The sequence below is a fragment of the Cnephaeus nilssonii genome (genome assembly GCF_951640355.1).
Source record: "Cnephaeus nilssonii genome assembly, chromosome: 5".
Taxonomy (NCBI): Eukaryota; Metazoa; Chordata; class Mammalia; order Chiroptera; family Vespertilionidae; genus Cnephaeus; species Cnephaeus nilssonii.
The window spans coordinates 24,262,578-24,274,516 of record NC_137076.1 but is presented as its reverse complement, the minus strand read 5'-3'; positions in this window follow the sequence as shown (position 1 = coordinate 24,274,516).

Sequence of the window (11,939 nt, the reverse complement as noted above, 5' to 3'; positions counted from 1 at the left end):
TTTTTTTTACTTTTTATAAATAATTTATAAAGAGAGACACAGAAACAGCATTTCTACAATTCATTGGTTGACTTTTGTGTGTGACATGGGATTTAACCTGCTACCTTGTCATTTTGGAATGATGCTGTAAACAACCGAGGTACCCGGCCAGGGTGAAAGACAACATGGTGATCCACTACATCTCATTCTGGAAAAGGTAAAGGTTTGGTCTGGGTGGTATGGCTCAGTGGTTTGAGTGTCAACCTATGAACTAGGAGGTCATGGTTTGATTCCCGGTCAGGACACACGCCTGGCTTGCAGAGTTGATCTTCATCAGAGGGTGTGCAGGAGTCAGCTAATCAATGATTCTCATCATTGAGGTTTCTATTTCTCCTTTTCCCTTACTCTCTGAAATCAATTAAAAAACATATTTAAATAAAAGAAAAAAGGTAAAGGTTTAGAGGAACCTCTCATAAATCCATATAAACAGCCACCATAATTGTGTTTCTTTGAATTGATGGAATCTTTTCCGTCTTGGTGGTGTAACTGTATTCGTAAAAACTCATAATTGCTCTAGAAAAAGTATGTGCAAATATTAAAAACAATGTAAAATTACAAAAGTGATCCTAGCTGTTTTGCCTCAGTGGCAAGAACATCGTCCTTTGACTGAGGTGCCCTGAGTTCAATTCCAGTCAAGGGCACATTGCCCAAGTTGTGGGGTTCCATCCTCAGTAGGCAGCGTGCAGGAGGCAGTTGATCAATTATTCTCTCATCATCGATATTTCTTTATCTCCCTCTCCCTCTCACATCTCTCTGAAATCTAAAAAATATATCTATAAATAAAATGAAAAGTTTTTTCATGCTTGGAGGATGTTAAACTGTCCTGAACTTGGAGCGCTACATGTACAACACTTCCTTCCCCCACCTTGGGGTTCTTACAAAGAACTGAGAGGTCTGGGGAGGACACAACAGGATTGAATTTCAGGAAACACCCTATGGGGCAACTGCTGCTCTCATTCACACAACTGCTGAGATAGTGATAGGGCTCCTGGCCCCCACCTTTAAGTTGACACCAGGGTTCTGCAGTCCTATTCAGGAAATGCTATGATCTGAAATGGGGGAATCTAACTGGTCAGCACAAGTGAGGTCAACTTGGGAATGTCCTAATCTAATCCTGAGAATCAGCAGATCTTGAGCCTGTTTCCAGTAGACTCTGCTTGCTCTCTGGGAAATATGTTTAAATGCAACATCAGTCCAATTCTGGAAATTTTCTGTTGCCACCTCAGGTGACTGTGGTGAAACAGTGATAGAACCCAGAGCCCATGTCATGTGGAGCAGGCCCCTCAAACACAGTGATCCCCACTGTTGCGTGACCATCATGTTGCACAGGAGTCTCAAACCCACCAACAATGTCAAAAGGAGATGCCCTACCTGCCTGTCTTAGCTCTAGGAGTCCCTCAGGAGCCGGCTGTCCCTAAAGCGCCCTCCCTGAGTCCTGCGGGCCATCCCACCCTGTGGTTTCAGATGGGAAGAGGCTGACCACACCCGGCCCCCTCTCCTCAGAGCTGCCTCCAGAGTGAGTGGAGCCCACCCACCAAGTCTGGTGCCTACTCTTCCAGAACAGGACTCCCCCTGCACAATGTCAGCCACATGGGCTGTGGGAAATAACCTCCCAGCCAGGAACTCAGCATCCCTGTGGGATCCGCCTCACCTCACTTGGCTCCCACAATGCAGTTCAGCATCACACCTCATAAGGGCCTAAGAATGCCAAGTATTTTGCCTCTTCCCTGAAGTGAGCAGGCACAGGAGGTGGCTCCTGGTCCCCTTGCTGGAGCCACAACCCTGTTCTTGCAGGAAGAGTGTGAAGTGAGCCCAAACTCCTCCTATGGTCTTGCAACAGCTTCCACTGTTTTCCTGGGTACCCAAGGTCTGTGGTTCAAGGTCCCCAGGCTACCATCCATCCCCATCAAGGCACATTCAGTGAGGGGCAGAGATGAAAGGCTGGGTGAGGACAGGCTCAGGGGGGCTGACCCAAAGAGGCCTGTGCACAGGGGAGACTTCAGGGAGGTGGGGGACACCTTGCCCATGAACCTGCAGCTGAGGACTTGGCAGCTGAGTGAGGACAGGAGACCCTTTGTTGTCCTCTCTGAGCTTCCAGTGGGGAAGCAAAGTGAGGAGGGGCCCGTGCTTTGTATCAATTGAGATGACCCTATAGTTTTTGAGGTTTATTCTATTAATGGTATGTTACATTAATTCATTTTCAGATGCAAAACCAACCTTTCTTTCCTGGGTTAAATCTCACTTGTTCAGGGTGTATAAGTGGTGTTATATATTGCTCAGTTCAATTTGTTCGTATTTTGTTAAGGCTTTTGCATCTATATTAAAAAGAGGCCCTGGACCCTATCCAGTTTGGCTCAGTGGGTAGAGTATTGGCCTGTGGACTGAAGGGTCCTGGGTTCGATTCTGGTCAAGGGCACATGCCCGGGTTGTAGACTCGATCCCCAGTGGTAGACATGTAGGAGGCAGTTGATCTTTGATGCTATCTCGCCAGATCATCATTGAAATTTCTCTCTGTCTCCCTCTCTCTGAAATCAATTTTAAAAATTCTTTTAAAAGTGGTTTCTCTGTAATCCTAATATATAAAAACCCTGGGTCCATCACATCCACAACAACTGGAGTCAGTCCTGCAGTCATCGCTGGATTGTGTGGCGACCCAGCACTGACTGCTACGACTGCAGGCCTGGTGACCCAGCACTGACTGCTGAGGGGGCTGCGAATCAGGCCAGCAGAGAGGCTTGAAGAGAGAAGCAGGGTCTGATCTGTAGCCTCTGTGGCAGCTGTTGATCAGCACTTGCCTCTCTCTTTCTCTCTGGGCGTGGCCAGCAGCTGTGCCTCCATTTCTCTCCAGGCCACCACCAGGCCTGCTGATCAGCCCTGCCTTTCTGATCAGGCCCTGTTGATAGGCCCAGAGATGCTGACTGGCATCAGAACCAAATCTGGGTGAAGTGTGGAGCCAATGGCTGCCTAGGAGGCGGAGCTTTTGACGCTGACTGGCATAGAAACCAACAAATCAGAACCAAATTGGCTGGCAGGGGAGGGCAGTTGGGGTGGAGATCAGGCCAGCAGGAGAGGGCAGTTGGGGCAACAAGGCCTGCAGGGGAGGGCAGTTGGGGGCCATCTGACCAGCATGGGAGGGCAGTTAGGGGCAAGGTCAGGCCAGCAGGGGAGGGCAATTGGGGGTGAGATCAGGCCGGCAGGGGAGGGCAGTTGGAGGCATGATCAAGCCGGTAGGGGAGGGCAGTTGGGGGTGACCAGGCCAGCAGGGGAGGGCAGTTGGGGGCCTTCAGGCTGGCAGAGGAGGGCAGTTGAGGGCAAGATCAGGCCAGCAGGGGAGGGCAATTGGGGGTGAGATCAGGCCAGCAGGGGAGGGCAGTTAGGGGCAAGATCAGGCTGGCAGGGGAGGGCGGTTGGGGGCGACCAGGCTGGCAGCTGAGGGCAGTTGGGGGCTATCAGACTGGCAGGGGAGCACGTCGGTGTTAATCAGGCTGGCAGGGGAGCAGTTAGGGGTGATCAGGCTGGTGGGCAGAAGCAGTTAGGGGTAATCAGGCAGACAGGCAGGCAAGCGGTTAGGAGCCAGCAGCCCCGGATTGTGAGAGGAATGTCTGACTGCCAGTTTAGTCCCAATCCCACAGCGATTGAGCCTAAACTGGCAGTCGGACATCCCCTGAGGGGTCCCGGATTGGTTAGGGTGCAGGCTGGACTGAGGGACACCTTTCCCCAGTGCACAAATTTTGAGCACTGGGCCTCTAGTGAATTATAATGTACTAGTAGCCTAGTGCATGGATTCATGCATATTGCAAGGAACTTAATTAGAAGAAATATTTTAATATCATTATTCAACCTTTCTATATAATATTAGTGTCAAAAATTAAACAAAATTAGTAAAATGTATATGAAAATAATATATAAATTGATTGATAAATAATAATACCATGATATAACAACAAAGACATGATATTAAAACAAAGAAACTTGATATAAAAACATGATATAAAAACAGCAAAAACATGATATAAAAACAACATTGATAAAAGCGACTGATAAATTGATTAAACTTATTCTACTATCTCCCAGTATACCACATTAAGAGTAAAAACACTATCAGAGTGCTTGAGCAATTTCCCATGTGATGAAGTATTTACAATGTTAACGTCACACGCTCTTTGAACTCAAGAGAAAGCAACATATAAATGACCAGGTCTGAAAACAGGTTCAGGTAGGAATATTCTTACTCTGTCTAGAGTTTGTCCTTGTGATTTACAAATAGTCATCGCAAATGCTGGCATCACAGGAAACTGTCTTTGAATTAATTTAAATGGGAGGCTAGTGTCAGATGGGGACAAATCAATTCTTAGAACCTGAACAACCTCTCTGTCTGCAGATCCTGTTAATATTTCAGCTTTAATTTGTCAGGTCACAATCTTTTGATAATAAATCTAGTACCATTACAAAGACCCATTTACTAGTAAGATTTCTCAGTAGCATGATGATTGCACCTACTTTCAATTTTAATTTATGACACGGCATTCCCGAAGGAGTAATTCTATTAAGAAATTCGATGGGAACATTTTCCTTTTGGCATCATCTGTTGAATTGATGGAATCATCATTCAAACAGGTATGAAAATCTCCATCGAGTATATCCAAAATTTCTTCATTTAATTTATGAACATGCTCATTTTTTAGGACAAAGAACCGTACATTTAGATATATTTTTACTATTATTTATAGATATACTATTTCCAAAGGTAGCTTCAATAATAGATCCATTATAAATCATTTCATGGGGGATTTCAATAATATCCATTCCTAAATGAAAACTGCAATCAAGTTTGCCATCTCCAAGTTTTACTGACCATTCACTATAAGCAGAATCCTCTGATCTTATATTTGTTTTAAGAGACAACTGTCTGGCCCTAACCGGTTTGGCTCAGTGGATAGAGCGTCAGCTGCAGACTGAAGGGTCCCAGGTTTGATTCTGGTCAAGGGCATGTACCTTGGTTGCAGTCACATCCCCAGTAGGGGATATGCAGGAGGCAGCTGATTGATGTTTCTCTCTCATCGATGTTTCTAACTCCCTCTCCCTCTCCCTTCCTCTCTGTAAAAAAATCAATAAAATGTTTTAAAAAAGAGAGAGAGACAACTATCTGAAACATCCCCAGACAATACAGTACTTTAAACTCTAAACTCGTTGACAATGACAGATTGAAACACAGGCATGCAATTGGTGCCAATGAGAGCTTTATATGTATAGTGCATGCATGAGTCAATGTTTATTTTTAAACTAGAGATTCACTACACAAAAATTCGTGCAAGAGTAGGCCTTCCTTTCCCCCAGCTACCGGCACCAGCTTCACTCTGGCACCCGGGACCCGGGCTTTGCTCCAGCCATGGCTTCATCCAGAAGTGTGTCCGGAATGACACCCGGAAGGAGGTTCAATCTAATTAGCATATTACCCTTTTATTATTATAGACTGGAGGCCCAGTGCATGAAATTCGTTCACAGGGAGGGGGATCCCCTCAGCCCAGCCTGCACCCTCTCCAATCTGGGACCCCTTGGGGGATGTCCAACTCCCAGTTTAGGGCCAAAACCATCAGTCGGACATCCCTCTCACAATCCTGGACTGCTGGGTCCTAATCACTCACCTGCCTGCTTGCTTGGTTGCCCCTAACTGCCCCCCCTGCTGGCCTGGTTGCCCCTAACTGCCCCCTTCTGCTGGTCAGGTCACCCCCACCTGCCCCCTGCCAGCCTAGTAACCCCCAACTGCACCCCCCCATCACCTGGTTGCCCCTAACTGCACCCCCTACTAGCCTGCTTACCTCTTACAGCCCCCCCCCCCCCGCTAGCCTGGTCACCCCCAACTGCCCCCCTCTGCTGGCCTAATTGCCCCTAACTGCCCCCACCTGCTGGCCTAGTCGCCACCAACTGCCCCCTCCCCTCTGCTGGCCTGATCGCCTCCAACTGCCCCCCCTGCTGGCCTGGTTGCCCCTCACAGCCCCCCCACCACCACCGGCCTGGTCACCCCATGCAGCCTGCTGTTCAGTCGTTTGGTCATTCCTCACTACCCACCTGCCAGCCTGGTCACCCCACATAGCCTGTTTGTTCAGTTGTTTGGCCGTCCCTCACTAACCCCCCTGCTGGCCTGGTTGTAGGCACCCATCTTGTGAGGGCATGGTGGTCAATTTGCATATTACCTCTTTAGTATATAGGATTGCCAGTGTTCATCATGTGTACCAGATGGTCAGACAGACAGATCGTCACTTAGCCTTTATATATAGATATAGACAATTATATAGTGCAAAATTATTTTATATAGTGTGTATCTATGTGTAGTATATATGTAGTATCTGTGTATGTATATATGATGTACAAAGTAGTATATGTAGTGTATGTAGTATATTTGAATAGTATCAGTAGTATATAGTATACTAGTACATCTTAGCATATATTTTGGATAATTAGAATATATTATATAATTAACATATAATTTATTTTACAGAGTATCGTATAGCATAAATTTACAGAATAGTATTGCAGTCTTATCAGCCTACAGTGTAGCAGAGGTCATTTCCATGCCTGTGCACAGAAGTATTCACAACCCTATCACATCCTCCCATGAAGCACAGGGACACCTCACTGTCTTGATACTACAACCTCGGGTTCCCTCACCCCTTTTTTTCTCTCTGCTTCTGAGTGCACCTGAAGTGTCAGTATGTTTCAGAAACTTGCATTAATTTATCCGGCTGTGATTGAAATGAAGCCCTGTGGTTTCATTTGTCCCATGTGCAGAGACGTGTGACGTTCTCTTCTTTATGAGTAATTGTGAGCAGGGTTATTCCAGTGTGCTTTATCCCAAAGGGTGATCTTCAATTCGGAGTTGTTGCTCTTGGTGCCAGACAGCTAGACCATTGGCAATGGCCTAAAAGTTGTAAACATGTACAGATGAGGTCAACTATTAGCCAGGGCATCCTGTGCCATGATTGCCTGGAGGTGACTCATCTTGCTGTTCATTGGTTCCCATTTCAGAGCAGGGATGGCCGGGTTAGGGACAGTGGCAGCAGCTCTCCAGGGTTCTCTTCTCCATCACGTGTGCTGGTGGCACAGCACCATGGACATGAAAATTAGAGCAGGATTAATTTTAAATTAATGGGAGAGGAAAAGCATATTTCAAAACATCTCCTGTGCTTGTCAAAGAGGATAGAGAACAGTATACTTTACATGGTTTCCTTTTGCATGAGCACTGAAAAGATTTAAAAGAAAGAAACTACATTGCTTTCTATAGGGATACTAGCCCCCTTTGTTCAAGGACAAGCTAGAAGTGTTTCCTCAGGCACACTTCTCCTTCTCAGTTTTAGTTTTTACACTTGATCTTCAAATAAAAAATTTATGATAAAAATGTTGTATTACCTATTAAGTATTTCTTTCTTTACCGCGTCCAGCATGGCTAGAGAGTGGACAGGAGTCCTGAGTAGGGGAGACAGGGGATTGAGAAAATGAAAGAGACAGACATAGAAACAGAGGGAAAGTTAGGACAGTGTGGGACAGCTGTCCTCTGATGGACAGACAGTGACCCAGAGCCAGTACAGTGCATTTATTTTATACAGTATAGTTCCAGGAAGTTTTGCTAGAGTTTAAAAGAAAGGAAATTATGTGAAATCATGGTTAAAGATCAAGCTGTAATATTTCATTCTTATGGCTTCTTTGTAACAGTCACTCCTGGCTAAGCCCAGATAATTGTGTCTGTTCCTTGCACCTGATTGAACTTAGATAATGAAACCCACCCCCTGGCACCCAAGCTAAGGGTCAGGCTGACAACGTACCTGCCTCTGGCATGGTGCGTTTCCAGGACGTGGCTCTGCCACCGCCCCTGGACTCAGCTGACAATAATTAAAGAAATGCTCAATGTGCCTTCCCAGGTGCTCTCTACAATTACCCATACTTTACTTCTGATTCATGGGTTGACACTCAACCACAGAGCCATGCCAGCTGGCCACTCCTGATTTTAAGTGTCAGTTTTAAAAAACAAAGGAACTTCTATACTAGGGTGATCTTGGGTGGACAGAAGAGGAGTAGATCTCCACACTACCCACCAGAATCTTCAAAGTTTACCTAGAAGCCTTCACTGGGTCATGTACGCGGTTCAGATGGGATCAGCAACACACTGTTTTCTCAAAGCTGGGTCCTTGAAATGGCTCTTACTTCTCCATCAGTGGGCATAACATATATCCCAAGGACAGGGGTTGGAAGAAGGAATCTGATTGCCCAGCTCATGGGTTGACAAGGAGGCACATTTTCTCAATGACCCTCCCACAGAGCAGCTGCTTGAACCGAGTGTAACTCTTTCCATTAACACCATATGCCAAGGCTAAGGGGAAAATCTAACTCCTTGTGCCTTTTCAGTGGAGCTGATTGACTGAAAAGACCATCTTGTAGGGTGGGTCTTGAGACCTCATGATTTCCATGGTGCAGGTGGATGCAGCAACACTGATTATATTCTGGTCCTTGTGTTTGCCATGATGGAGAGTACAGGCACAACCTGCCCTTACCACACACAACCACAGTAATTCAGGAACCTTGGAGAGCAGCATGAAGTGGCCTCAGCAAAGGGACCAGCTCTCCCTATTGTTTCCTGTGAGAAGTGGATCATTTTCTGCTCAGATGGGCCACAGCTGGAACTATACAATTCCCACAGGTGCAAGTACCAGTAGGGTGTGGAAGGGCAGGGATGGGATGTAACTTCTGCAGCAGCAGGTTCCTTAAGTTCAACTGTGTGAGAGAAGAGATTAAACATGTGCATCTTCCCCAGTGAACATACATTATTAGTAGGAGGTCATTTATTTGAGGTTGAGATGAGAGAGAAAACAAAACAAAAATCCAGAGGTATTCCAGAGTAGGAAATCAAAATGATTTCTAGAAATACTGTCTAGAGACTATTGTTTTCCAGATTGATGTGAAAAGGGAGGTGGAAAAAAGATGATGAAATGCAAATATATTCTCCATCTCTCAGTACCTCATGGTGAATGCCCACAGACCTCTCTTCCTGCTGTGTATGGTGACTGATGCTGCTCCTCCCGATGGTGGTCCTCCTGGTAAGCTGAGTCCTGGATGAAACGTGTGCCCTCCTTTCCTCTCTCCATTGAGGTCACCTGTGGGTCTGTGGCTCTGCCCTCGGGCTGCCTGTGTCCGATGGCCTCCAGGTTCTTCTGTGTCCCAGGCTCGATGGGGTTATTGCTGCAGTATGGGTGGGGCTGTTGGTCTCGGATGATACTCAAGGTGAGCACTTCCTCAGGGACTGGAGAGAGGCCATGGGCAGAGCCGGGAAGCTGTGCTTACTCTATGGAGAGGCTGCCTGGCAGGGAGTGATTCCATCATGGTTAGAATGAAAGTTATGCTAGTATCACACATTCACCAATTGGGAGATTATTATTGAGATGTGTGGACGAAAAGAGGCCACATGCTAACCTGCCAAGTTCAGGGAAGGCCTGTGTGTGATGGCCTTGCAGATTCAAAGAGCTAAAATAACCACAAGGGATGGTCTGAAATGAAAAAATTTTAACTAGAAGCAGTTTATGGTAGCCTGCAGGGGTGGGGGGGGGGGCGTCCCTCAGCCAGGCCTGCCCCCTGTTACAATCCAGGAGCCCTCATGGGTAGGAGGCGACCCAGCGATCAGGGGAAGGTGACGCCCCGATCACACCTCTACTGCTGCCACTGCCGGCAGTGCAAGCCTTGGCCTGCCCTGGTTATCTGAGCCTCAGTCAGTGGGGGGTGAAGGAGGACCCAAGGCCCCCAACGGGCCTGAGGGGACACCGTTGGCAGGCATGTGGAGCAGCGGCCTCATCCCTGCTGTGGGCACCGCCATCTTGTGGCATGTGATGGTTAATTTGCATATTACCTTGTTATTATTCGAGTCATGTCCCAGACTAGAATCTCTGTAACAAAACTCAATCTTTCCCTTACCTACACTGTCCATTGTCTTTTGCATTGAATATAGCATTCCTTGGCAATGTCAGGGTAACTCCCCCTATTTCAGACCCCTCAGTGCACAACCAGTGCAGCAGGGCTGAGACCATAACTCCTCTCATTGTTATTGTTATCATGTTAATCATTAACTAATAACTATCCTGTACCCAGCTGTGTGAAATTTATATATACTAGAGGCCTGATGCATGAAACTCCTGCCAGAGTAGGTCTTCCTTCCTCCAGCTACCAGCACTGGCTTCCCTACAGCACCTGGGCCTGGGGCTTCCCTTGCAGAGGAAGGCCCCGTCCACCTGCCACAGCTCGCTGGTCAGTGGCCTTGGCCTCCCTCTGCGGGGTGATCATGGGGCGATGGCTGGGCCCAACCAGTCACATCGCACTTGCCTTGGCTGGCCTGGCGCCAGTGGGTGTCATAGCATGGTCCCGGAAGGCCGTCCAGATGGTTGTCTGGATGGTCCTCTGGATGGCTGTTCCTCTATTCAGCTGTTCAGTCGATTAGCATATTACACTTTTATTATATAGGATATACTAGTATATGTATATAATTTTACTTTTCATTCTATCCCAGGGGTTTCCCTGCTTTGCTTTCTCTCAGCACCCTAATGGATTTCATGTAACCCTCTTAGATCTTCTCTTTTGATTGTAATGTATAAAATAAGGTACCAAACTGCCATTCTACAAACATCTCAATTCATTGACATTTTGCTTCCTGACAATGAACTTACAAAAATTCTCATTAGGTTTGAATGATTCTTCCATTGATGGAACCCAGTTTTCTGATAAATCTCATTATTGCTGGATTAAACAGTGTACTGGCAGTAGGAATGGCACCCTGTGTCTGACAGGTGGGGTCGGACCCAACCTGGGTTCAGCAACCTTGGTACTTGGTTCTGGCAAGACCCAAAGTGTAAGAGAATATTTACTGGGTAAGTTACAGAGGTGTGAGAAGTAATTCTTAGAGGAAATGGGCTTAGGAAAGGAGTTAAGGAGGTAACAGAAGGGCCCTTGGAGCTTGGGAGTGCAAGCTAATGGTAACCTGCCTGGGGGGAGGGGTGGTGGGGGGAGATGAGATGGAGGGGAAAGGGAAAGGTACAGGTGTGCTCCAGAGAGGGAGACCACAGTGGGCAATGGGTCCTCCTTACTAAAGGTTTTAGGGTGGAGATTTCAGGGGAGGTCCCAGGGGAAGAGCTGAATGGAATATTCTGTAGCTTTCCAGGTGTGTCCATTCAGGGATGTGGCCTCCACTGATGGATTGGCCGGCACCAGAACAGGGGTCATTATTCAATGCAGCTGGTCCTGATGTCAGCCCTGGCATTTTGTTGATTATCTGGGCCTGGAGCTACAGGAGGAAAAGTCTCCCTGGGGACAAGGTCCCACCCTACAATTGACTGCCCATTGCAGGGCACCTGGGCCTTCCACCCTGGTGACCTCTGTACCTGGCCCATCTCCTTGCTCTGCGTGGGTCTGTGGAACTGCCCACAAGATAACCACAAGTAAGGGGCGGCTCATGACCTCGGAGGACCGTGACTGAATCACCAGTGGGAACACATCTTTTCATGTGAAAAACATTTTCTGAAGTTAACCATTCTAAATACGCAGAAGTCACTTTTCCCGCTGGACACAATGGCTTGTTTCTGGTTTCAATGCTCTTTCTGGGAATCTGGCTGTAGTTCTGGAAGGACACCACCCTAAGGCATCCCTGGTCCCTGAGCCTGGGCACCTTTTTGGCAAATGCACACGTCAGACTCCAGTTGTCAACAAAGATCAAAATGGAGCCAGATTCATTAGGTGCCTTTTCAGTGTGTGTGTTTGCAAGGAAGGAACACTGTTCCCTGGGGACTCTCAGCCCTGCCGCTCAGTGCAAAGGTCCCTGGACCGATCTGGCTGCTTTGGGCTCAGGCCTGCGCACCTCAGGCGCCAGA